Source organism: Lactuca serriola, chromosome 4 (genome assembly GCF_051521515.1).
Source record: "Lactuca serriola cultivar US96UC23 chromosome 4, Lser_US96UC23_V15, whole genome shotgun sequence".
NCBI classification, from domain to species: domain Eukaryota; kingdom Viridiplantae; phylum Streptophyta; class Magnoliopsida; order Asterales; family Asteraceae; genus Lactuca; species Lactuca serriola.
Window position 1 is genome coordinate 228784958 of NC_136411.1, and position 26742 is coordinate 228811699.

General features: G+C 40.7%; 2 pseudogenes; both read right to left on the minus strand.

Moving 5' to 3' along the window:
• Positions 1–1990: 1990 nt before the first annotated feature.
• LOC145096801 (fatty acid elongase 3-like pseudogene) lies at positions 1991–3386 on the minus strand (annotated as a pseudogene).
• Positions 3387–6109: 2723 nt separating this feature from the next.
• On the minus strand, positions 6110–26342 carry LOC145099215 (fatty acid elongase 3-like pseudogene; annotated as a pseudogene).
• Positions 26343–26742: the final 400 nt, after the last annotated feature.

A 26742-nucleotide genomic window follows, 5' to 3' on the forward strand; every position in this document is an offset into this window, starting at 1 on the left:
TCCTAAATAATCTTTTATTTTTAAACGTTTATTTAACATAATTCGTTAACTTTATAATAAGGATTTATCCAAATATTATAAGCCCATAATATTTGTTCATAAAACATGTATGCAATATATATATATATATATATATATATATATATATATATATATATATATATATATATATATATATATATATATATATATATATCATTTATATAATCACGTATCGCGTACGAATGATTTTTATTTATTTACGATTATCATATTCGAGAATTTAATTATTCGATAAGATAAATATTTATAACTTATAATCTTTAAAACGTTTAGCCTAAATTCGCTGATGTTATAAAAGCATCCGCAATGGTGAGTTTAATAGGAGAGTTGAATGAGGTGACAAGTCCATGTGTCATTTAATGGATGAAACTCAACAATTGTGAGAAACCACCTTGGAATTCAATGGATTTTGAGTTCAATGGTCATTGAACTCTCCAATAGGAAAAAAAAAGTTTTAATCCTTAAATTTTTACTATAAATTACATTTTGTAACATTCTATTAAACTTTATAGAGTTCATTGCATTGTAGAGAAAACAATAATAGAGTTGTATGGATTTTAAAATGATGATGTGGCAATCCATTAAACTCTATGAAGTTCAATGCATTGTGGATGTCCTAAGTTGTCAAGATTACTTTATTTTTATGGTAATGTTCGATTGAGTCTAGAGTCAGATTGTTGGGAATGGGATCTAGCAGTGAATGGTATGTTCTCAATTGGAGCCACCATATGTCATATTTATGCTTTTGTTCCAATTAAGATTAATGTTTTGATGTGGAGGATCCTTTTGGATGGTATTTCGATCCGTGTTAATTTAGTGAATAAAGGAATTGATCTTTCTACTTCATTGTGTCCTTTGTGTGATTAAACTTAGGAGGATATAAATCATGTTTTCATTTTTTGTGAGGTGGCAACGCAAGTTTGATGGGCGATTGAAAAAGGTAAGTCGATCTTCTTTTTCCGACTCAAATAAACGTTACAAAGCACTTGACTTGGGTGGATACAATGCCTCTTACCATCATGAGAAGAAGAGTGTTGGAGGTTATTATTTTGACTGTCATATGGATGTTGTGGCTTTACAAAAACTATGTCCATTTCCAACACATCAAGTTCCCAAAGAGTAGCATTGTAGAGAAGATTAATTTGACGGCTTTTGAGTGGTTGGCTAATAGGAACAAGAGGATTAAGGTTTCATGGTTAATTACTTTGGCTACAAACCCTTTATGTTTATTTCTATGTAATTTGTTTTTTTTTTTGTTCTAGCTCTTTGCTAGTGTGTTTAATAAAATCATTAAGCTATTAAAAAAACACTTTCAAATCTTTTTTCGTCCATCTCTTCCATATATAATTTTTTTGATCGAAACTTTATTTTTATACTTTTGTAGTCCGTTTGATATAATATAATTGTGATCGTCATATATGTAGACTGTTGACATTTGTAATCACATTAAATATACGAATTGCAAAAGGGTTGCTCCGCATATTAAAGTTGCGTTTTGGTCATTTATATTTATATTTTTATAGTTTTCATTTTTATTAATTTCAAACGAGATGAGTTAAATAGTAGTTATTGTTAAATTATAATCTAATTTTATATCGTTCTATGTAGTTATGTCAAACTTTTTGCTAAATATTTAACCATTCGATTTTTATTTTTTGTGCCAAGGTTTTCAAATTTTGTAACTCTTTAACTGTTTACTGATTCGAGAATCCATCATGCATGATTAAATATAACGATGGAATCGGATGAAATACATACTTAACATAGAAAAGAAATACAAAAGAATAAACGTAACAATATCGAAATGCCATGTATATAATGGAATAAAATTTTATAAACCCACCAAGTGTTCAATGGAAAAACAATTAACAAAAGATAATACATGTACTGTTTTTAAAAGAGTTAGAATCAATTATAGAAATTAAATAAGAAAGTTGTATGCCATAATTATTGTTACAAAATAATATTAGTAAATCAACATTGTCATGCTCTTAGTTTGACGTAAAAAAAGATGCAAACAATAAATTAAGTTCCTACCTGTCAACTATACAAATTACAAAAGATTAATTTTTCCACATGTGTCATCATATAATAATCTATACATTAATAAATCATACAAATGTTAGATCATACGGGTCGAATTAAACCGCGATAATTAACAATCGGGTCAACTGGATCAGCTCCAATCTCAAGAAACCGACGCTTGAATTGAAGCCATTTGATCGTAGTTAATTACTTTATTCAAGTTTACCATTAGTGGCCGATGATTCCATAGCTTTCCTACGAATCCAACGCATTTTGACGAAGGAATTCAAGAACATGAATAGGAATGCACCATTGAGGATGGAATTGAAAACCCACGCCCCAATTCCATTGCACCCACCTTTCCATACTTGCAAGAACAAAACCCCACAATGGCAAATCAAATTCAAACCCAACAAGATTATCTGAATGTTGGCCACTAGCGGAAACGACGCCGTTGGTAATCCTAATTCCGTCCATAATCTGTACCCGTAAACTATGGAATACGTGAATGTGGTGAACACGATTTCCAGTACTTGAAACGATTGCGAGAATTCCAACCATAGGAACGACATAACCATTGGAATGGAATTAGTGAAGAGTTGGAATAACGAGAGTCTACGACGTCGTAAGATGGTGAAGAACGTCCGGATCACGTGAAGGTAACGTGACAGGTAGAAGACGTATGACCAGAAGAATACGCGCCCTGATGGGCGCGTGCCGAGTGGGAAGCAAAGAAGCCATTGGAGTGGGGTTTTTGAGCGGCCCCAGAACCACCGCGTGTCTCGGATCTCGGCTGCGGCGGAGGTCAATGTACCGGCGAGTATGGTAGCGGAGATGATTGACATGACGAGGCTGTGGAGAGCAGGGATGGGACCGAGGGGTACTGGGCGGGTGCGGTGGCGGAAGAGGAGGAGGAGGAGGTGGAGGACGACTGAGACTGCGAAGTAGACGGCGATGGAGGAGAAGAGGAAGACCCATGTGGCTCCCCAAGATTGGGCGTGGCTCCATCGGAATCCGACAACCGTGGGGTGCTCCGATAGAAGGTATAACAAGAAGGATGATGTTGATGGGTTAGATTGCATTTTTACGATGGAGAATTTGAGGAAGATGAAAATGGAGAAATGAGAATTTTATATACAGGTGGGTAATCGCATTGAAGTTGATTGGGTCTTGGTAATCGTGGAAAAGGGTGTTTGACTTTTTGAATATGAATTCATAGGGTGAATATGAATTGAATCAGCCATGGCATGCTGATGTTTAAGCTTACTTCATTATGGAATGTTCTTCTGTATTTCTTCTTCTTTTAGCAGCCCTTTCACGAAATTTGATTCTGTTAAATAGTAATGTTTCTCTTTTAAAAGTAAATTATAGGATTCCGAACTAGTAATTATAGTTTGGTTAAATCATTCTTGTGATATGATTTTGTTGTCTTTTGTGTCTATGATATATATTGTCCTCACCTAGGTGTTTGTTTTTTGACCTAATAACAGATAATGTCTGATTGGGTCGGATTTTTTGCAAAAACTTATAAACCTTAATATTTTTTGGTTAATGACCTAGAAAGGTAACGAACTTTTGTCTTTGTTCATATTTAGGTAATCATGTTTTTTTCGTTCATATTTGACTATTGAACTTGTTTGATCTGTTCAAAATAGGGTAATATGACCGGTAATTACGGTAATATTACCCTATTATAAACAGGTCAAACAAATTTATTAGTCAAATGTGTACCAAAAAAACATGGATACATAAATATTGACAAAAATCAAAGTTTCTTACCCGTTTTGGTAATACTGGACAAGAACCGTCTTAGGAACTGTATGCCTTAGGATCAGGCCCCGACAGTCAATGAACAATTAGGTTAGGCTTGGTCTAACCCAATTTAGTCCCGGCTAGTCATGTGCTAAGTTGTGTTGCTTGGTCTTTAAAACACATACAACCTAGCCCCTTAAGCATATTCAACCTAACCCCTAACTAGTTGGGCCTATATTAGGTTGGCCCTAGACTTAACCATCTCCTCATACACAAGACCGGACAACCCAATTTCATTTCACATCAATGGATCTTATGACTACTTGCACTTAACATAAAGAACCCAATATTACCAAAATAGGTAAGGAACTTTGGTTTTTGTTCAAATTTAGGTAACCATGTTTTTTTCGTACACATTTGACCAGTAAACTTGTTTGACTTGTTCATAATAGGGTAATGTTACCGCTAATTACCGGTCATATTACCCTATTTTGAATAGGCCAAACAAGTTCAATGGTCAAATGTGAACGAAAAAAACATAGTTACCTAAATGTAGACAAAGACCAAAGTTCGTTATCTTTTTAGGTCATTAACCCAAATTTTTTTGATGAATAAGCAATTTGTAAAGTAACAATTTCACGTCCAATGATAATATTTATTTAAGAAAAATATCATCAAATACAACCTTCATTAAGGTAATGATGTTAATATTTAATTATATAGTATAAGTACTCTTAATAGCTACTGAATTTTCGGATTAAAAAAAGTAAGTAACGGATTCAACCTTCATTATGAATTGGAATAATTCATAATTAACCTAGGACTATTTGCCCCTTTGTGACCTCAAGTCTCTTCTTACTTTACATCTCCGGCTTCCAACGCCCCTATCCACTTCTGTCTCTAGTCGATCCAGCCACTCGAGCTTCATCCACCTAACGTTGATGTCTAACAATTCGCTGATTTCCATTGTCGACATCCGACGACTTCCATTGCCACCATAGGTAGCAGCACCGTCAGATAAGGTTCGCCGACCACAGTAGTGTTGTTGATCATCAACTTCTTCTGCCATTCCTCTGCTATCGCCGACCACCTGCTTCCTGCCACTCAATCTCTCACGATGTACTCAAGCACTATTTCTTCTCTTAAAAAAACAAAACAAGCAAACAGAATGAAATATGAATGTTGAAATCTTTTCTACTTGTCACATATTTTTCTGCTATGTTGCTTAAATTAGATAGATATACAAATACATAAAGTAGAAACTGAAACTAGATACATATATAATCTTGATTTTTTTTTCTGATTTCTCTAATAGCATGATTGTTTCTTTTTTTATATCTGGTAGATAATACCTGAGTTTATGAACTTTGTATGTTACTATGAACTTATATGTTGAATTTTGTTTTATTTTTTGAAATTGTAGGGGATTATGTTAGAAATAATGTTCACAACAATTCTTAATAATATTAATAATGGTAAGGTCCTTTTGGGTTACACACAATGACAAAATTAATCAATTAATGACACAAAAGAATTATAAAGTTCTAGTTTGTTAATTAATTAAATATATAATTAGTTAATGAAAACTCGTATATTATCAGAGGCTTAAGTTTAACGATTTGAAAGTCAAATCTTTCAATTAATTGCCTTATAGATAATTACTAGATAATAAAGTTATTATCTAATAAGGAACACAAATCCCACCCTATCATTCCAAGTGGAAAAAACCCTCTAGAAATCTACATCCCTAGTCTCTCTCTAAATCTTGAAGAAGCCCAAAGAGCACAACACAACTCAAGAACATATCCGTTTTTGTTTGTTGGTTTGATTCCAAAAGTGTCGGATTGCTATTCTGATTTCCTTGGTATTGGATCTATATGCTAAAGAACATTTTTAGAATGATATTGTTTATAACATATGATCCTATAGAATCACACATTTATCAAGTAGTCACTTATTGAATATTAATTATAATTTGATTATTAATAAATATTATTAGTTCTTGTAGTTAATTGGGGATTATTATTTTATGAAAATAATATTTGAAGAGATAATAAATAAGTATTAACTCAAATGGTGTGATTTAATAAGTTATGTACATTATTTTGGACCTTTACATGTTCACTACATAAATACATGTTAATATAAGTAAATAAGATTCTCTCATATCTCCTATGCGGCCTAACCCATCAAGACATGGGTTGTGGTTGCTTATTTGGCTATCTCTTACACATATCAGGCATCTTTGATGTCATGCCTTTGACTTTTGTGAAGCTATAACCCTTAGATCTTATGTGTAGCCGTAAACAATAGAATACGTGAATGTGGTGAACACAATTTCCAATACTTGAAGCGATTGTGAGAATTCCAGCAATAGAAATGATATAACCATTGGAATGCATTAGTAAAGAGTTGGTATAATGAGAGTCTAGGACGTCGTAAGATAGCGAAGAACGTCCGGATCACGGAAGGTAACGCGACAGGTAGAAGATGTATAACCAGAAGAATATGCGCCCTGATGGGCACGTGTCGAGTGGAAAACAAAAATGCCATTGGGGTGGGGTTTTTGAGCGACCCTAAAACCACCTTGTGTCTCGAATCTTGGTGGTGGCGGAGGTCAATGTACTGACGAGTATGGTAGCGGCGATGATTGACATGGTGAGGCTGTAGAGAGCAGGGATGGGGTTGAGGGGTACTGGGCGGATGTGGTGGCAGAAGAGGAGGATGAGGAGGTGGAAGACGACGGAGACTGCGAAGTAGAAGACGATGGAGGAGATGAGGAAACCCATGTAGCTCCCCAAGATTGGGTGTGGCTCCAACGAAATCAGACAACCATGGGGTGCTCCAATAGAAGGTATAACAAGAAGGGTGATGTTTATGGGTTAGATTGCACTTTTAAGATGGAGAATTTGGGGAAGATGAAAATGGAGAAATGACAATTTTATATATAGGTGGGTAATCGCATTGCATTTGATTGGGTCTTGGTAATCGTGGAAAAGGGTGTTTGACTTTATGAATATGAATTCATAGGGTCAATATGAATTGAATCAATGATGGCATGTTGATGTTTAAGCTTACTACATTATGGAATGTTCTTATTGATGGGTTTTAGCCATAAGAACTTTCCTATGTGCGCATGCAAAACCCTACTGCTCGGATCTAGGCTTTCTAATAAACATGCTTTGAATCCAAGACTTCTAATTACTAATTAGGTTAAATAACAACATTGAAACAGATCTAGAATCATACCTTTGAATTCCTTGTTGACCTTGTTGTCTTGGAGCTTCTAGAGTCACAAATGTCACTCCTCTAATGGCTTACAAACACCAATAGCAAGGAAGATGATTTAGGAGAGAGGAGAGGGGAGGAATTCGACCAAAGGTTCCTTTCTTTAGGTCAAGTGTCGAATTCCATCAGCCATAGGGTCTATTTATACTTGTAGACTCCTTAAGGATTACAGATAAGTCCCTATCAGATAATCTTCTCTTAAGGCTATCCAAATCCATTCCTAAGATAATCATATGGACGATTTTAGCTCTCCTAAATCTTTTAGAATTCGTCCATACCATATCCAAATGGATTTACAGTCCAAAGTTTAACTATCAAACAATTGACAGTTTATACCCCTTTATTTAATTAATCTCTTTAAGTCACCAAATTAATTCTAATTAATTCTATGACTTATATTAATCAAATAACAATATATTATTCATTATATTATTCCCATAATATATTAATAATATTTATTCTCTCTTATTAAATCATCCTATCAAGTTGCTATGGTGAAGGCAACCCAAAAGGACTATGCACAACCGGATCAAATACTTGACTAATATAGTTACAGCCTTAGACACTATTCCAACAGTCTCCCACTTGGATAAGTCTAGTAACTATACAAGTACAATTCGGTTTGCAATCGTAGCTCTCAAAGACGCTGTCAAACTCTGATCTAATCAATCTTGTCCTTTAGATAAGGGAACGTACAGTCCTCTGTTAGATATCATGCTGACAATCCTATGGAATGGTTAGTCAAGCATTTAGGTTTCTCGATCTCTGATTTATTTGACATAGAACTTAATCGAACACATCAATTCAGTTCTGACCGGGCCCGGCACATAAGTCAAATCAAATCATCGAGCGGCCGAGATATCGCTTTTACCTTCTTAGATAAAAGTTACAGATAAACTTCGACTTATATGCATTTACTTATTCATTAACCAACTATACACAACAATGCGTTTTATAACACCGAGTTACTGATGCGTTTTCGCATTATCAATGTACAACCAATTAACAAATAACAAACCATATATCTAGGTTTTAAGACTATATGATATTATCGTCTTGCGATCACCCTTTTATATCTTATTCCATAAGGTGATTCCAGCAAGCGCGGGTTTGTTCCAATGCTCAAAACTAGTTCATAAGCACTCATGAACGTTGCAGCAACCCTTTGCTATGTCTAACACCATTTAGACAATCTACACACCAATGCATGACAATCTTCTTTCATATCTATTTCCAACATATGAACGACTGTGGACAATTTGAACAATTCTATTATTCCTAATAATTTCAATTATTCTGGAAGTCAAAACATGCAAAGTGAAACAATAGTTAAACAATTAACATAAGACAGTAACATTACTTATAAATAAAACTCCTTTATTTAATCATCAAATGTTAATTACATTTATCTATTACACGTTTCTAATACTATCTAATCTATGCTAATATCATCCTTCAGCCCAATACTCCTAGCATGCTGTAAGTGCTTAACCCTACTCAGTCCCTTCGTAAGCGGATCTACTGGGTTATCTTCTGATGATATCCTCTTCACTACGAGTTGTCCTTCTTCTACACGATGTCTGATGAAGTGATATTTTCTGTCGATATGTCTTGATCTACCATGATCCCTCGGTTCCTTGGTTAAGGCAACCGCACCTTCGTTATCACAGAAAATCTCCATTGGCTCCTTTATGGCAGGTACGACTCCAAGATCACCGATGAAGTTCTTTAGCCATATCGCCTCCTTCGACGCTTCGCTCGCTGCAATGTACTCTGATTCGCACGTTGAGTCAGCTACGGTTTCCTGCTTGGAACTCTTCCATGTCACTGCTCCTCCATTTAGGGTAAAGACCCAGCCCGACTGCGAACGGTAGTTGTCCCTGTCGGTCTGAAAATTGGCGTCACTATACCCTCGCACCTTCAAGTCATCACTCCCTCCGAGGACTAAGAACCATTCCTTCGTCCTCCGAAGGTACTTAAGGATATTCTTCACCGCAATCCAATGTGCTTTGCCAGGATTCCCTTTATATCTGCTAACCATGCTCAAAGTGAAGGCTACATCAGGGCGAGTACAAGTCATAGCGTACATGATTGATCCAACTGCGGAAGCGTATGGTACTCGGCTCATTTCTGCTATCTCAGCTTCGGTACTCGGACTTTGAGTCTTACTCAACTTGGCATTGCTTTGTATCGGTAATTCTCCCTTCTTTGAGTTTTCCATACTAAAACGTTTTAGTACCTTCTCTAAGTAAGTGTTCTGACTAAGTCCAATTAGTCTCTTACTTCTTTCTCTCACTATCCTTATTCCCAAAATGTAAGAAGCTTCTCCGAGGTCTTTCATAGCGAAGCACTTCCCGAGCCAGGACTTAACTTCCTGCAGAATCGGGATGTCGTTTCCTATGAGTAATATGTCATCGACATATAGAACGAGGAAGCTTACTATACTCCCACTGGCTTTGACATATACAAAAGACTCGTCTTCGCTTCGTACAAATCCAAACTCTTTGACTTTCTCATCGAAGCAAAGATTCCATCTGCGAGATGCTTGCTTAAGTCCATAAATGGACTTCTCAAGCTTACACACTCTATTCGGATGCTTCGGATCCACAAACCCCTCGGGTTGAGCCATGTAAACATCCTCAGCCAACTTCCCGTTAAGGAAAGCGGTCTTGACATCCATTTGCCAAATCTCATAATCATGAAATGCGGCAATAGCTAGCATCACTCTAATAGATTTAATCTTCGCAACTGGTGAGAAGGTCTCATCATAGTCAACTCCAGGAGTTTGAGTAAAGCCCTTCGCAACCAATCGCGCTTTATATGTGTGCATGTTTCCATCCACGTCGGTCTTCTTCTTGAAGATCCATTTGCACCCAACGGTCTTACGTCCGGGCACATAATCAACCAAATTCCAAACTTGGTTATCATACATGGATTGGATCTCGCTATCCATTGCCTCTTTCCATTTTGCAGACTCCGGGCCTGCCATGGCTTCCTTATAGCTATTAGGTTCATTAAGATTTATTAGTGTACCATCACTAATATACGTGTCCCCTTCGGTAGTAATATGAAAACCATAAAACTGGGGTAGAACTCTAACTCTATCGGAACGTCTAAGAGGTAAGGATTTGTCAATCGGTTCAACCGGAGTTTCCTCCTCGGGTTGAGTGCCAGCGGTAGAGGTTCCTTCATCTATCGACTCTTGAATCTCTTCAAGCTCGATTTGCCTCCCACTGTCTCCTTGGCTTATGAGTTCTCGCTCTCGGAAAACTCCTCTCCTCGCAATGAAGACCACATTGTCCTTCGGTCTATAGAAGAGATATCCAAAGGATGTCTGCGGGTAGCCGATGAAAATACATCGCTCACTTCGAGGTTCAAGCTTGTCGTGAGTATCTCGTCTTACGAAAGCCTCGCAACCCCAAACCTTGATATGTGCCAACGAGGGAACTTTCCCTGTCCACATCTCGTGAGGTGTTTTGGCAACCTTCTTGGTAGGGACTCGGTTAAGGATATGGGCGGCAGTCTCTAAGGCATACCCCCAAAAAGAGATAGGTAGTGAAGCACGACTCATCATAGAGCGAACCATATCCAATAAGGTTCGATTACGCCTTTCTGCCACACCATTCAACTGTGGTGTCCTAGGAGGCGTCAATTGCGAAACTATTCCACACTCCTTGAGATAATCGTGGAATTCAAGACTTAGGTACTCTCCTCCTCGATCGGATTGAAGCATCTTGATTTTCCTGCCCAATTGATTCTCCACTTCATTCTTGAACTCTTTGAACTTTTCAAAGGTTTCTGACTTTTGCTTGATTAAGTAGATATACCCATATCTACTATAGTCATCGGTAAAAGTCACGTAGAAGCGGTTCCCATCCTTCGTGGTTGATCTAAACGGTCCACATACATCGGTATGTATTAGGTCCAATAGACCTTCGCCCCTTTCACATGTACTCGTGAAGGGTGATTTGGTCATCTTCCCAAGTAAACAAGACTCGCATGTGTCATCTTCCCTAAGGTCGAATGATTCCAACACTCCATCCTTTTGGAGTTTGGCTATGCATTTCTTGTTGACATGTCCAAGACGACAATGCCACAAGGATGCTTTATCCATACTAGTGGAAGAATCAATATTCAAAACATCATTTCCTAAGTTATCAACAATCATAACAGTTTCATATATTCCATTACATGGTATAGCTTCAAAGTAAAAGACACCATTTAGATAAGCCAAAATAGAACCATTCTCATTATTAAAAGAAAATCTAAATCCTTGTCTATATAAACCATGAAATGAAATGATGTTTCTTGCCATTTCTGGCGAATAGCAACAATTGTTCAAATCTAAAACCAAACTATTCCTAAGCACTAAAGAATACACTCCAATCTTGGTTACAGGCGACGATCTTCTGTTCCCCATGATTAGATTGATCCTTCCTTGCTCCACATCCCTACTTCTTCTTAGTCCCTGCACATTAGAACAAATGTGATAACCACAACCGGTATCAAGGACCCAAGAAATAGCATGATTAGAATCGTTAGATTTAATTGCGTATATACCTGCGAAAGATGGCTTGATCTTTCCTTCTTTGATTGCTTGCAGGTACTCTGGGCAGCTTCTCTTCCAATGTCCTATCTTGTGGCAGTGGTGGCACTCTGCCTCCTTCGGGTTAGGACAGGGCTTAGCGGGATCAACTTTGGTCCCACTAGAAGAGGCACCATCTCGGGCCTTCACCTTGCGATGGTTCTTCGATGAAGCTTTCCACTTCTTTCCCTTTCCTTGACCAATAGCCAAGACAGGAGCAGCGGGCGGATTGGGAGTAGGTGCAACAGACTTGTCCTTGAAGTTGCTCTCAGCGACTCTCAAGAGCCTTGGAGTTTGCTTAGGGTGACCTCCTCTTTGTTCATGTGGTAGGTCATCCTGAACTGGTTGTACATCGGAGGCAAAGAGTGAAGCACCATGTCGATCGCCAAGTCTTCCCCGAAGTCAACATTTAACTTGCGAAGGCGGTCGACATACCTTTGCATCTTTTGCAAGTGCACGGTAAGAGATTCTCCATGACCCATCTTTGCGGAAATCATGTTAGTGAAAATCTCATACCGCTCTTGTCTCGCGTTTTGGTGGTACCTCTCCAATAAGTCTTGGTGCATCTCGTACGGGTACATGTCCTCGTAGGACTTTTGGAATTCGGAGTTCATGGTAGCAATCATGATGCAATGTACCTTCGTTGCATCTCGCTCATGAGTTTCAAAGGCGGTGATTTCGGCTGGAGTAGCAATTTCGGTGTTGATTTTCTCGAGCTTCTCATCAAGGACATACTCCTTGTCCTCATAGCGAGCAATGGTGCGAATGTATCTTATCCATTCGCTAAAGTTCGTTCCATCGAAAGTGACCTTTTGGCAAAGGCTCATCAACGTGAAAGAACTAGCAGCAGCGTTGTTAGCGTTCGACATCTATAATTAGAAAAGGACAAAGATAGATTAGAATATAAATCCCTAATTATCACCCAATAAGAAAAATTAGGGCTAGGATCCAACAATGACATTTACATATTAGAAAAGGGATGCCGTAATCTAACATGCAAATCAATTGAAGGTAAGTGAATGACGATTCACTAATTCTCCATCACAAAAACCTAAACTATTAGCCCTAAGTGTTTTTGAGAATTCCTAGGTTCGGATGAGATTCATTGAAACTATTCAATGGCATGTTTAAATCTCGATATGCCCCTCTTGTTTGTGACTGGGATACCGAGGATCACAAAGCGGGTGTGAATAACCATGCAAATTCACATGGTGCCTTCATTGTAACGATCACCTATTCGATGTGCCGGTAAACCACACACGCTCCATCGAACTATGATATACAATGAATCACCCTTTGCCACCTTCGCTTAGAACCAATTAGTGTGCCGGTAAACCACACACGCTCCACTAACTTCTTAGCAAGGTGCAAAGTGTAATTTCATGGGATTGCATCAATTCACTTTTCCTAAAGTAACTAAGATTGGGAAATTTTAAAATATGTGTAGTTACTTTATATTTCTTATTATACTTTTAATGAGAGGATGAGGTTGCCCTATCCTACCCGTTCGGCTAACGACCCTCCACCAATCAAGCAAGCGGTGGGTGTGAGTGTACACCCATTAAGCGCCATTTTATAGGCCGCAACCTTATACCCACCTTATAGATCGGCTTCGTGAATGAGGCCTACTAACGGTAAGACTAGCATTTAGTTATACATATATATATTATACTAGTAATATCATATTAGTATAGGGTTGTATTTTAAACCTTTTAAAATCTAGGGTTTTGAAATTTAAGTTGTCTAAATTAAAACTTTTAATCATAAATATAAATTTCAAAACTTGAGGGCAAGTTTTAAACATTTAAAACATGGAGGATCAAATAACAAATAATTCCAATTAACAATTAATATCCTAATTATCTATATTTGATTTATTCAAGATTTCTTTTAAGATAATTATCAAAATAATCAAAATAATTAATTAATTATCATATAAGGAAATCAAATATTTTATTATATGATAAATATCTTTAATTAGATCAAGATTGCAGTTATATTTATCAGAAAAACGAATTAACATTGATCTAATTAGTTTATGGAAAGTTTAGATAAGATAATTACAAAGAAATCCCGAATCTGGCCATTCCTGACGCCTGGACTCGCCGAGTGCACAAGGGGACTCGCCGAGTCAGGCCTACTCGCCGAGTCCACCTTGGAACTCGCCGAGTCCATGACTCAGAAACCTAAAAATCGAATTTTGCAGGTTTGTTTCAGTTAATCAAGCAACAATTTAAAGAAAACCAAGCTAGGCTCTTATACCACTGATGGGTTTTAGTCATAAGAACTTTCCTATGTGCGCATGCAAAACCCTACTGCTCGGATCTAGGCTTTCAAATAAACATGCTTTGAATCCAAGACTTCTAATTACTAATTAGGTTAAATAACAGCATTGAAACAGATCTAGAATCATACCTTTGAATTCCTTGTTGACCTTGTTGTCTTGGAGCTTCTAGAGTCACAAATGTCACTCCTCTAATGGCTTACAAACACCAATAGCAAGGAAGATGATTTAGGAGAGAGGAGAGGGGAGGAATTCGACCAGAGGTTCCTTTCTTTAGGTCAAGTGTCGAATTCCATCAGCCATAGGGTCTATTTATACTTGTAGACTCCTTAAGGATTACAGATAAGTCCTTATCAGATAATCTTCTCTTAAGGATATCCAAATCCATTCCTAAGATAATCATATGGACGATTTTAGCTATCCTAAATCTTTTAGAATTCGTCCATACCATATCCAAATGGATTTACAGTCCAAAGTTTAACTATCAAACAATTGACAGTTTATACCCCTTTATTTAATTAATCTCTTTAAGTCACCAAATTAATTCTAATTAATTCTATGACTTATATTAATCAAATAACAATATATTATTCATTATATTATTCCCATAATATATTAATAATATTTATTCTCTCTTATTAAATCATCCTATCAAGTTGCTATGGTGAAGGCAACCCAAAAGGACTATGCACAACCGGATCAAATACTTGACTAATATAGTTACAGCCTTAGACACTATTCCAACAGTCTCCCACTTGGATAAGTCTAGTAACTATACAAGTACAATTCGGTTTGCAATCGTAGCTCTCAAAGACGCTGTCAAACTCTGATCTAATCAATCTTGTCCTTTAGATAAGGGAACGTACAGTCCTCTGTTAGATATCATGCTGACAATCCTATGGAATGGTTAGTCAAGCATTTAGGTTTCTCGATCTCTGATTTATTTGACATAGAACTTAATCGAACACATCAATTCAGTTCTGACCGGGCCCGGCACATAAGTCAAATCAAACCAATTCAGTAATAATCAATCAATCAATAAATCAATCAACATGCATACAAGGCCATCGGCCTGGATGGACCGCTGTATTGGGCCTACAGTCTATCTGGGTCTATCCCGAGCCTTCGGCATGACTGGTCCACCACGTGGGCCTACAGTCTCCCTAGACTGCTCATAAGGTATGTTGGCCTTCAACACAAAGCATGACCGCCTCAACCCAACCAACAAGCAAATAACCATGTGCGCATAACTATCATGTACTGGCATATACAGACATCAAACATATCTATTTCACTGATCATCAATCATAGAATTCTCTTGTAACTAGAGCACTGACCTAGCATGCCACTAACATACCAATCCCTACGGATCATAAAAGCATAACATACTATCTACTCTAATTCCAATCAAGCAGATCATAATCACATGTAGCATATCATAACAATAACAACTAAAGGGTCGGCCTTGGTGTCGAAGACCCTGTTGATATAGTGAGGATAACTCACCTTGCAGATGTCGACTCGACAGATAAACTCCAACTCTCGAATCACTCGACACAGGCTCCACCACCTATGATCATAGTTCAAAATACTCATAATTCCTCAACTTTATAAGGTACTACATGACCCACTAGTTCACCCCTGAACAGGGTCAAAGCCCTCAGTCAAGGTCAACAGTCCATGTTGACCTCAACTCACCGAGTTCACTCGGCTACTCGCCGAGTTCCTCAAAGCACATTCCAACTCGCCGAGTCCTCGGGGTGACTCGTCGAGTTCCTTCGAATCCCGATCAAACCTTAAGGCCACCCGTCGAGTTTCCTCCTTGCAACTCGACGGATTTACACGCAAACATGTCCTTGGCTAAAATTCATCTGACTCGCCGAGTTGTTCTTCAACTCGTTGAGTTTTATGACCATCTTCATCCAACTCGTCGAGTTGCTCATCCAACTCGTCGAGTTCACGACTTTCTTCATCTGACTCGCCGAGTTGTTCATCCAACTCGTCGAGTCCATCCAGTCCTTTTTCCATACAGGCCTATTTTGATCCATGCAGCGGCTCACATTCACAGATCTAGGCTCCTAGGGCATACTTATCACATAAATTTTCAAACTTTACGTACATGCATTGTCTTAAAAGCTCTTAATATTGCCAAATCCAAGCTCTTAATGGGTATTCATGCACTAAGGGAACCTTAATCTCGACGAAAGATGGAACTTTATGCTTCTATAATCCAAAGAGGGTCCAGATCTGAAGTTACAACTTCAGATCTAGCCCATAGCTTGTCATACCAACTTGATATTCTTATAAAAACCCTAAAAACTCACTAAAAAGGGAGGTCTAGACTGAATAAATGAGGGTAATAGCTTAATACCTTCCCAAGAGATGTCCACAGAAGTAGATTCGGGTTTCCTCCCAGCTTCTTGCCTCAATCACTTGCTCCCCAAACTCTCCACACCAAAATCTTCTCTCCAAGTTTCAACACACAATGGGCACATACACACACGAGTTAGAGATGCAAAGGGAGCTGCAAAGGGACTGAAAGAGGCCTGAGCTTCTTTAAATAGGGGTGCAAACCCCGAAAATTAGGGTTTCACTTTCCAGCTCCTACTCGCCGAGTCCCACAAAGGACACGCTGAGTAGATCACTTAATTCGCGATCCAACCCGCTGCTACTCGACGAGTAGGGCAACCAACTCGTCGAGTAGGGCCAAAACCAAGAACATTTTATTTAAAATATTACCTGAGAATTGGGGCGTTACAACTCTCCCCCACTTGAACTAGACTTCGACCTTGAAGTCCGCTGGGATAAACAATGTCGGGTAATGCTCGCGCATTTCCGCCTCCGGCTCCCACATCTACTCGGATCCCTTCCGATGTTCCCACTGTACCTTCACCAAAGGTATTTCCTTATTCCGCAAAATCTTCTTCTTTCTTTCCAAAATCGTCACAGGCCTTTCCACATAGTTCAAGCGCTCATCGACCTGAATGTCCTACAACGATACCACTACCTCCTGATCCATAACACATTTCCACAATTGCGAACCATGAAACGTGTTGTGGATCCGGCTGAGCTCCTCCGGAAGCTCTAGCCTATAAGCCACCCTGCCAACCCTGGCAACAATCCGGAATGGTCCAATGTAACGGGGACCTAATTTTCCCTCTTCCTGAAGCGGATCACACCCTTCCAGGGTGAGACCTTCAGGAGAACCATGTCACCAACCTGAAATTCCAGCTCAGATCGGCGTCGGTCCGCGTAACTTTTCTGTCGGATCTGAGCAGTTCATAGTCGCTGCCTAATCTGCTGTATTATCTCGCTAGTTTGCAGAACTACCTCTGTCCGACCCATCACCCTGTGCCCAACCTCGCCCCAACAGACTGGGGTCCTACACTTCCGCCCATACAACAGCTCGAAAGGTGGGGCGCCAATACCGGAATGATAGCTGTTGTTGTAGGCGAACTCTACAAGCGGTAGGTGGGAATCCCAACTCCCACCAAAATCAATGACGCATGCCCTCAACATATCCTCGAGGGTCTGGATGGTCCTCTCACTCTGCCCATCAGTCTGCGGGTGAAACGCCGTACTAAAATGTAACCTCGTACCCAGTTCCTCGTGGAACTTCTACCAAAATCGTGAAGTAAATCTGACATCCCGATCAGAAAAAATGGAAACCGGGACCCCGTGGCGAGAGACAATCTCGCGGACGTACAGGTCGGCCAACTTCTCTACCAACGAACTCTCCCGTATGGCTAAGAAATGGGCACTCTTGGTCAATCAATCCACGATGACCCATATGGCATCGAACCCCTTTGTCGTCTTTGGCAACTTTGTGATGAAATCCATCGCGATCTGTTCCCATTTCCACATGAGAATCTCCAGAGGCTGCAACTTACCATGCGGTCTCTGGTGCTCGGCCTTGACCATCCTATAGGTCAAGCACCTCTCCACAAACCAAGCGATATCGTGCTTCATACCAGGCCACCAATAACTCAAACTCAAATCACGGTACATCTTGGTGGCTTCCTGGTGAATAGAAAAACGAGACTTATGAGCCTCCTCCATCACTATCTGCCGGACCCCTCCGGTCATCGGAACCTAAACCCGACCGTAACGGGTCAACAACCTGCGGCTATCATGAACAAATCGGGCGCTCTCGCCCTTAATCCTTTCCATCCTCCAGTTTTCCGATCTCATACCCTCGATCTGAGTATCCCTGACTAAACCCACCAGCGAGGAATCCACGGCTATCCTCATGCACCAGGCTGGGGTAGAGGACCCAGCTGACTTGCGGCTCAGAGCATCCGCAACCACGTTCGCTTTACCCGGATGGTAAAGGATCTCACAATCATAGTCCTTGACCACATCCAGCCACCTATGCTGCCTCATGTTCAGGTTCGGCTGGTCCATGATGTGTCTCAAGCTCTTGTGATCCGTGTATATGGTACAACGGACCCTGTACAGATAGTGCCTCCAAATCTTGAGAGCGAAGACCACCACTCCCAACTCAAGATCGTGTGTGGGGTATCTCGTTTCATGCGGCTTCAACTGCCTTGATGCATAAGCTATCACTCGTCCCCTCTGCACGAGGACTGCCCCCAACCCTGTGATGGACGCATCACAAAATACCACAAAACCTTCAACTCCCTCAGGGAATGTCAACACTGGCGCCTCGCATAAATAATACCGTAGGGTCTCAAACGCCCTCTCCTGCTCTGGGCCCCACCGGAAATCCACCCCCTTCCTCGTTAGACAAGTGAGGGGTACGATAATCTTGGAGAAATCACGAATGAACCTACGATAATACCCTGCTAAACACAAGAAACTTCTGATGTCTGAGGGAGTTTTCGGAGTCTCCCATTGCATAACCGCCTCCACCATGGTCGGATCGACCAAGATCCCCTCTTGGTTAACAAGATGTCCGAGGAACTGGACCTCTCGTAACCAAAACTCGCATTTCGAGACCTTGGCATACAACCGTTCTCGCCTCAAAACCTCCAGAAGCTCCCTGAGATGCTCTGCATGCTGCTCTTTGGTCTTGGAATACACCAAGGTATCATCTATGAACACAATGACCGAGCGATCGAGCATCGGTCTGCAGATCCGGTTCATCAAATCCATGAACACTGCCAGCGCATTGGTGAGCCCAAACAGCATCACCACGAACTCGTAATGACCGTAACGAGTCCGGAACACGGTCTTTGTCACACCCTAAAACCACGAACGGCGTAAACGTTCAGGGGTGGAGGACGTCATGTACAGTATCACAACAGTGTAATATAATAAACAAGCAACAACATCATCCATTCCATTATAAGTAAAATTTAATACATGTGTGTTCTTTCATTGTAATAAGACACCAAAAATATACAATCAAAATAAAAGACGAAACTTGTCTGCTCCATCTTCTCAAAACCTGGCCTCCGTACGTGTCTACTGATGACCTGAGAATACAAGTTATTTTGAAAGCGAGTATCAGCTTTAAAACTAGTGAATTCATAAGTATATAAGTGTCATTGCCTTTGTTTTGTGAAAATCTATTATGAAAGCCATGTAAACCTTTAAATGAAAATGTTGAGGTAAGTATGAAATCCCTAGAAAAACCCTTATTTTCTATAAGTATGAAATGTAGTCTTCTACCAAGACCCGAATGTTCTATTTGTAAAATGATAGTTTTTCCTGTGTAATGACTAGTACTAAAAGTGCTTAGTCTAACTCATCGTTTATGTGAATGTATCACAAAATAAAGTAAATAGGAAAATATAACCATGAAAGTATTACTCTTGGGTTACCCGGGGGTAACACAACGTTGCCGACGCGACAGATATAACCTAATGAACATCCGAAGATTGTTCAATTTAACCTCTGTGGCGAACAGTAGATTCCAGGAATGGTTAGTCCCGTAACTGACTTTACATCGATGTAGTCGATGTAAATAACCTAATGAACATCCGAAGATTGTTCAATTAACCTCTGTAGCGAACTGTAGGTTCCAGGAATGGTTAGTCCCGTAACTGTCTCCTAATATATGTAATGACAACCCAATGATGTAACAACGCAAATTTTCAAACAAATTTTTCATTTTAAAATAAAGTATTTCCATTCAAAACAAGGCATAAATAATTTAGGTGTCATGTCAAATACAAATTGTCTAAATCCCAAGATCATAAAAACATCCTTCAGTGTGTATCGATCACGCCGGCGCCTTCCCACGGTCCTCGCTAGTGCCTGAAACACATACATAACAACTGTAAGCATAAATGCTTAGTGAGTTCCCCAATATACTACTTACGCACATACGCCTTTCCAGGCCCTGACCTTCCGGTCCATGTGTCTCAGGGGACTTCCGTCCCTGCTGGGTAAACCTTCCGGTCCTACCCACGCCGACCTTCCGGTCCATCACACAACATATCGCCTTCCGGCCCATAACATATTGCCTTCCGGCCCATAATATAATCGCCTTCCGGCCCATGACATACATAGCACACATATAACAAATAACTTACCACATATAGCATACATATCACATATCATATCCGACCTTCCGGTCACACAGTCAAACCCTTCCGGGTACAGTATAGTGAGAAGACTCACCTCGCGAATGCTGAAAGCTAGCAAATCCTGAAATCACTCGTGCACAATCCGACGAGCCACAACCTCCCTATAACATCACATATCCCTCATTAACACTTATATCTTCTAAGTGTGACTATCCCTAAGAAGTCAGACTTAGGTCAACTCTGGTCAACGGTCAACGGTCAACGGTCAACGGTCAACTCGACCGGACTCGGCGAGTGCCATGGCGACTCGGCGAGTCTAGACGTCCTCCCCAACTTCCCTTGATGTTCCCTTTCTACTCGTCGAGTATCCCTCTTGGCTCGACGAGATCCTTGTGGAAGAATCGCGGGGCCACCCCGACTCCACTCGTCGAGTCTGAAGAACAGCTCGACGAGTTCCAGTCAATCTCCAAGCTACTCGCCGAGTCTGTTCATCGGACTCGGCGAGTCCATGCCATGCAGTCGATCAAAATGCTTCCTGAGATAAGTTTTGTCCCGAATACACAAGCATGGGATCTTCTGGACCTCTAAAGGTCCTAATACAAGGTTATAGTCGTTTGGGTAATAAGGCAATAATCCATCTAATCACCAAATTGGTTCCATAAACCCTAGATCCATACACACATCAATATAACAGAAATGATCCGAAATATTACCTGAATAACGCACTCTCTGTGTCCCCAAACCTCAGAACTCGAATCCCTTGCAGTTCCTTTAGCCAAGACTCTCCTCCTCCTTGCACCACAATTTCTCCAAATCACCAATGGCCTTCAATCTTGCTCTAGATGCCCACAGCCGCTTAGGGTTCTTCTCAGTAGGCTAAAAGACGGACAATGACGGCATATAGTGCCTTATATACGATCCAAAACCAAACGGCTAGGGTTTCCGCTGAACAGCGTCGACTCGCCGAGTCCATATCTGGACTCGTCGAGTCCAGTCGCGATCCCGCGACCAAGTCTGCGATCCTACTCGGCGAGTCTAGGCTCCAACTCGCTGAGTCCCCTCTTAAATCACCCCAAAAACATAATTTAATAATACCTGAGATTCCGGGCTGTTACAAATGAACATCTTAAGATTGTCCAATTAACCTCTGTGGCGAACAGTAGGTTCCAGGAATGGTTAGTCCCGTAACTGACTCTACCTTGCTATAAGCGAAATAGATAACCTAATGAACATCCGAAGATTGTCCAATTAACCTCTATAGCGAACAATAGGTTCCAGGAATGGTTAGTCCCGTAACTGACTCCCGTTGAACTAGGATAGGCAGGACGATTTACTGAAGGTACTAATAATTCGTCCTAATGAACCGAGGTTCAGATATTCATGTAAGTATACACAGGTCGATGTATCTACGTAAAGGTATTCATGTACTGTTTTCATGTAAGCGTGTTCATGTATCATGTAAGCATATGTAAAGGTACTCATGTATCAGGTAATGTACTAATAATGACTCATGAATGAACTGACTCTTGTGTGATTCCTTGTAATAGAAGTAATGTTTAATATCTTCAAATTATCCCTATGATAACTTACTGTAATATAACTGGTTGATCATGTAGGTTTATACACTCTTACTACTCAAGGGTGTGGGAAACTAAATGAAAGATGTAAACTATAACATCAATACATATATAAGAATATAAGCGTATATGCATAGTTTAGTTCAAGAATGAAAAATGGTTTTGTAAGACATCTTATGGGTTTTGAAAAATAATTAACAATGACTTGATGTCATTTTAATAAACATTTCAAAGGTAAAACATTTGGTTAACAATGTGCTTTTAAGATGTAAAACCATTTCATGCATCACATTTTGTAGCATGTGAAATCTATTAAATGACAAACACAGTTATAAAATACATATCAATGATTTAATAACATGTTTGTTTCTACTTGTATTCCCCCCCCCATTAAAGCATTTAAAATCATTTAAAATATTGATTAGGGGTATTAACTCACTTGAAAGTTTGAAGATAGCGAGATGGGAAACTGGGCAGAGTTTCGTCTTGAGAAACGAATTTTTCTCGGGATTCTCGGGAATCTCGGGAGTAAAATCGACCCTCGGGACTTGAGCAAAAAGACCAGAGCTTCGGGTTTGAACCGGCACGGAAATCGAGGCAAGATCGTGAGAGAAAGGAGAGAAATGAGCAATTTTTCCGGAAACCCTCGCATTCTATTTATAGGGGGTCTGAGAAGCCTCGGTACGTGGGGCGTACGCTCGTACGCAGCGCGTACGCGTACGTCATGCATGACCGAGTCCTCGACTGCCTCGGCTTCGGATGAGACGGATCAGGTCGGATGGGATGGGTCGGTAGTTTCGCATAGGGGCGACATGCACGGACCGAGACCAAGGCCCTCGGGTACGCGGGGCGTACGAGGTTACGCAGCGCGTAACTCGGATGAGGACGCTGACTCTTCCTTCGGATATTACCGGATTTTTGATTTAAATATATATATATATATATATATATATATATATATATATATATATATATATATATATATATATAAGTTATTTAATAAACTTCAAAAAATCATATCTCCTTCATACAAACTCTGTTTTCGATGGTCTTTATATCCACGCGAAGGTGAGACTACGCTCTACAACTTTCGTTTAGACTCCGTTGGCAAATTCCGAAATTATTTTTATTATTTAATTATAAAAATGACGTGATTAAGGAATTTCTTTAAAAATTCATAACTTCTTTATCTGACGTCGGTTTTTGCCAGACTTTTCACCGCTGAAATACCATTGTCGAGACCTTCGATTCTCGTTTAGGTCATTCCGGCCAAAAGTCGCTTGATCTCCGATTCGAGTTTTTAGCTGTCTGTTGCTAAGCCGAACTTGGAAAAATCTTAACTTCAATATACGAAGTCGGATTTGGGCGTTCTTTTTACGTACGATCCCGGTTTAATGACATTTAAAAATAGAGGGAATTTAAATAGAACTTTTTGGACATTTTATTATCAAAGTTAATTTTATTAATTCAAAAGTGGTTACAATACTTGACTTTTTAGGTCATTACAAAGATTTGAAATATCGGGTTGTCACAGTCTTCTCCACGTCTTCCTCCCTCATCCTTACCTGGTGATATCCTGATCTCAAATCAATCTTGGAAAACCAAGATGCAACCTGCAGCTGATTGAACAGATCGTCTATCCTCGAGAGTGGATAACGGTTCTTCACCGTTAACTTGTTCAGCTCCCTATAGTCAATGCACATCCTGTGCAAACCGTCCTTCTTCCTGACGAAAAGGATCGGTGCTCCCCAGGGTGAGCTACTCGGATGAATAAACTGCTTACCCAGCAGCTCCTGCAACTGAAACGATAGCTCTTGCATCTCAGGCAGTGCGAAACGGTATGACGCCTTAGCGATAGGGGCCGCACCTGGCACTAGATCAATCCTGAACTCAACGTGCGTCTCCGGAGGCACTCCGGGTAACTCCTCCGGGATCACTTCAGCAAACTCTCTAACCACATGGACTTCTGAAACCGAGAGCTACTCCCTAACTTACGTATCTACCACATACGCCAAATAACCGGCACACTCGTGCTGAATATACTGTCGAGCTCTGGCCGCTGAACAGAACCCTGATCCCAACCTGGTGCCCTCACCGTATACTACAAGTTCTCCCCCACTTGGGGTTCGAACCACCACCTGCTGTCCCTCACAGTCGATCATGGTGCCAAAACGGCTAAGCCAATCCATCCCTACGATCACGCATACATCCCCCATGGGAATAGGAATCAAATCTATCGGGAATGGCAGCTCGGAAATCTCCAACTCGCACCCCCGGGTCAAATAAAACCAAAGCAGGCAAATAATTTACTAAAAACATACCTAGTCATAGGTACAATTGGTAAGCATAATACAAATACAATAACTGAGATAGAGAATAGAAACATACCAGCAACCACATCCGGTGCTGCCTTGGCCTCCTCGGCCGTGAGCTGGAAGGCACGACCTTGAGCCTTCGGAGGCTCCATCTTGACTGGCCTCCCATCTCCAATCCTCACAGTAGCTGGCGCGGAACCCTGCGCCGGCTTGGCGGCGAGCTGCGGACAGTTGGTCTTCACATGACCAACCTGATGACAATGGTAACAAATCCTGATATCTGCTGGAGGGGCGGACTGACAGCAGTCCCTAGCATAGTGCCCCTCCTTGCCATATTTGTGGCATCCACCTCCTTCTCTACAAATTCCCGAATGAACCCTACCACACTTTCCACAAGTGCGGCTCTGCTGGCCCCCAGACCGTGTATCAGTGGTCTTAGACCGCATAGGCGCCGGCTGAAACTGTACCGGTGCCTTTCGCTGCTCCTTTAGCTGCAGCTCTATCTCCAATTCACGCCGCCTCACGGCTTCCTGAAGGTCCAGGAGAGTATCACATCGCTAGTTAGACACAAACTGTCGAATATCAGTCTTGAGCATACTCAGATAACGAGTCATCTGAGACTGCTCCGAAGCAAACTCCGGGCGAAACATAGCCCTCTCCGTGAACATACGGGTAATATCCATCACAGACTCCCCATCCTGCCTCAATGTCAAAAACTCTTGCACAAGCCGCTCCCGCTCAACACGTGGAACGTAGCGGGTGCGGAACATATCTCTGAACTGCTCCCATGTAACAGCAGTCCGCTGATCATCAGAATACAACCCAGTCGTCAGCCTCCACCAGTCCTTTGCCCCAAGCCTCAGCAGGTTTAGGGAACACCTGACCTTCTAGTCAGCAGGACATAAACACGTGAAGAAACAACCCTCCACGTCAGATAACCACCTCATAGCTCTAATCGCATCCAGTGTACCATCAAACGTCGGGGGCTTCGTATTATCGAATTCTCGGTACTGGAAAGCCCTGCTGGCTCCTCCTCCCACCCCTGCCACAGTTACAACCGAAGTGGCTGCAGCGGCAGCTGTCTCCGTTAGGGATGCATATCGCTCATCAAAATACTCAGCCATCGTGGTCTTAATCGACTCGAACATCTCTGGCAGCTGCTCTCGGAATGCAGCAACAATCTTGTCGTGTATGATCTCCCGAATCCTGGCATCCAGCTCATCGGTCCCAATCTGAACGACGGGCTCAGGTGCTATCGGCACCTCTGACCATCCGTCTCCCGTCCCCGATCCTGACCCAGATCCTGACCCGGATCCATCAGCAAAGCGTCTCGTTACCACCATACTGCAAACACACTCAATATATCAAATAACCAATATAATGCCGGGAAACCAATACCCTCAATCCCTAAGGGTTGTGACTTCCTTGCTACGCGTATGGGTCTTGTGCTTTCAGTAGTACGGGCCCATACTACCTTCCACACCTACCCATATTCGTCTCAAGTATCATCACAACGCCCTAATACTATACTCAACATACTATGCGCTCAACCCTCACTAATAGGGGACATCGCCTATCTCACAACTGATCTTGTAGTTCCGCACCACTCACACATCCATGAAACTTCCATCAGCCCCTGCAGCGCTAGTGTACACTGGCTGCACATAACGCTGGACCCGATAGACTTTCAAATATCTGATCCTACACTAAGGTTAAATCAGACATTCTCAGGCTATAAGATCTTGACTACACACAGCCGTGGTGCATACACTAAACATCTACGGTCATGATGTCAATTCCATATAAAAGAACCCTAGGCTAATAGGCATCATATAATCAGGCAAATCTATCATGCGATTCTTGAAGATCCCTAGCCTAGCACTAGCATGCTGATCTAACATATCAAAATATCAAATAACTGTATGATATTTTGGGGCTTACTTACAGGCTCTGGCTGATTGTAGCCCCTGCGTCCTCCATCCTTGATTTTTAAAAAAATCATTTTAAAATTTTTACTTTCCGAAAATTTCCTTGATTTGAGACTGGATTCACACAAGTGTTTCTCCAATTCACTCAAACCAAGGCTCTGATACCAACTTGTAACATCCATAAAAATTCACGCCAAATTTAAACTTTTAATATAAACAAAAGGGATCAAATAGTAATTGTCTACAAAACATTTTCAAATCAATTATCATCAGAGTGTCCCAAAACAGATCATAAGGATGAGGAGCAGTACGGTCATGCCTTCGCCTTCCCACGGTCTCCTGAAGTACCTGAAACAACAAGCTGAAAACTATAAGCCCGAGGGCTTAATGAGCTACACCCAAAATACCAATACCACACTGATAAAAACCAATTCAGGAATAATCAATCAATC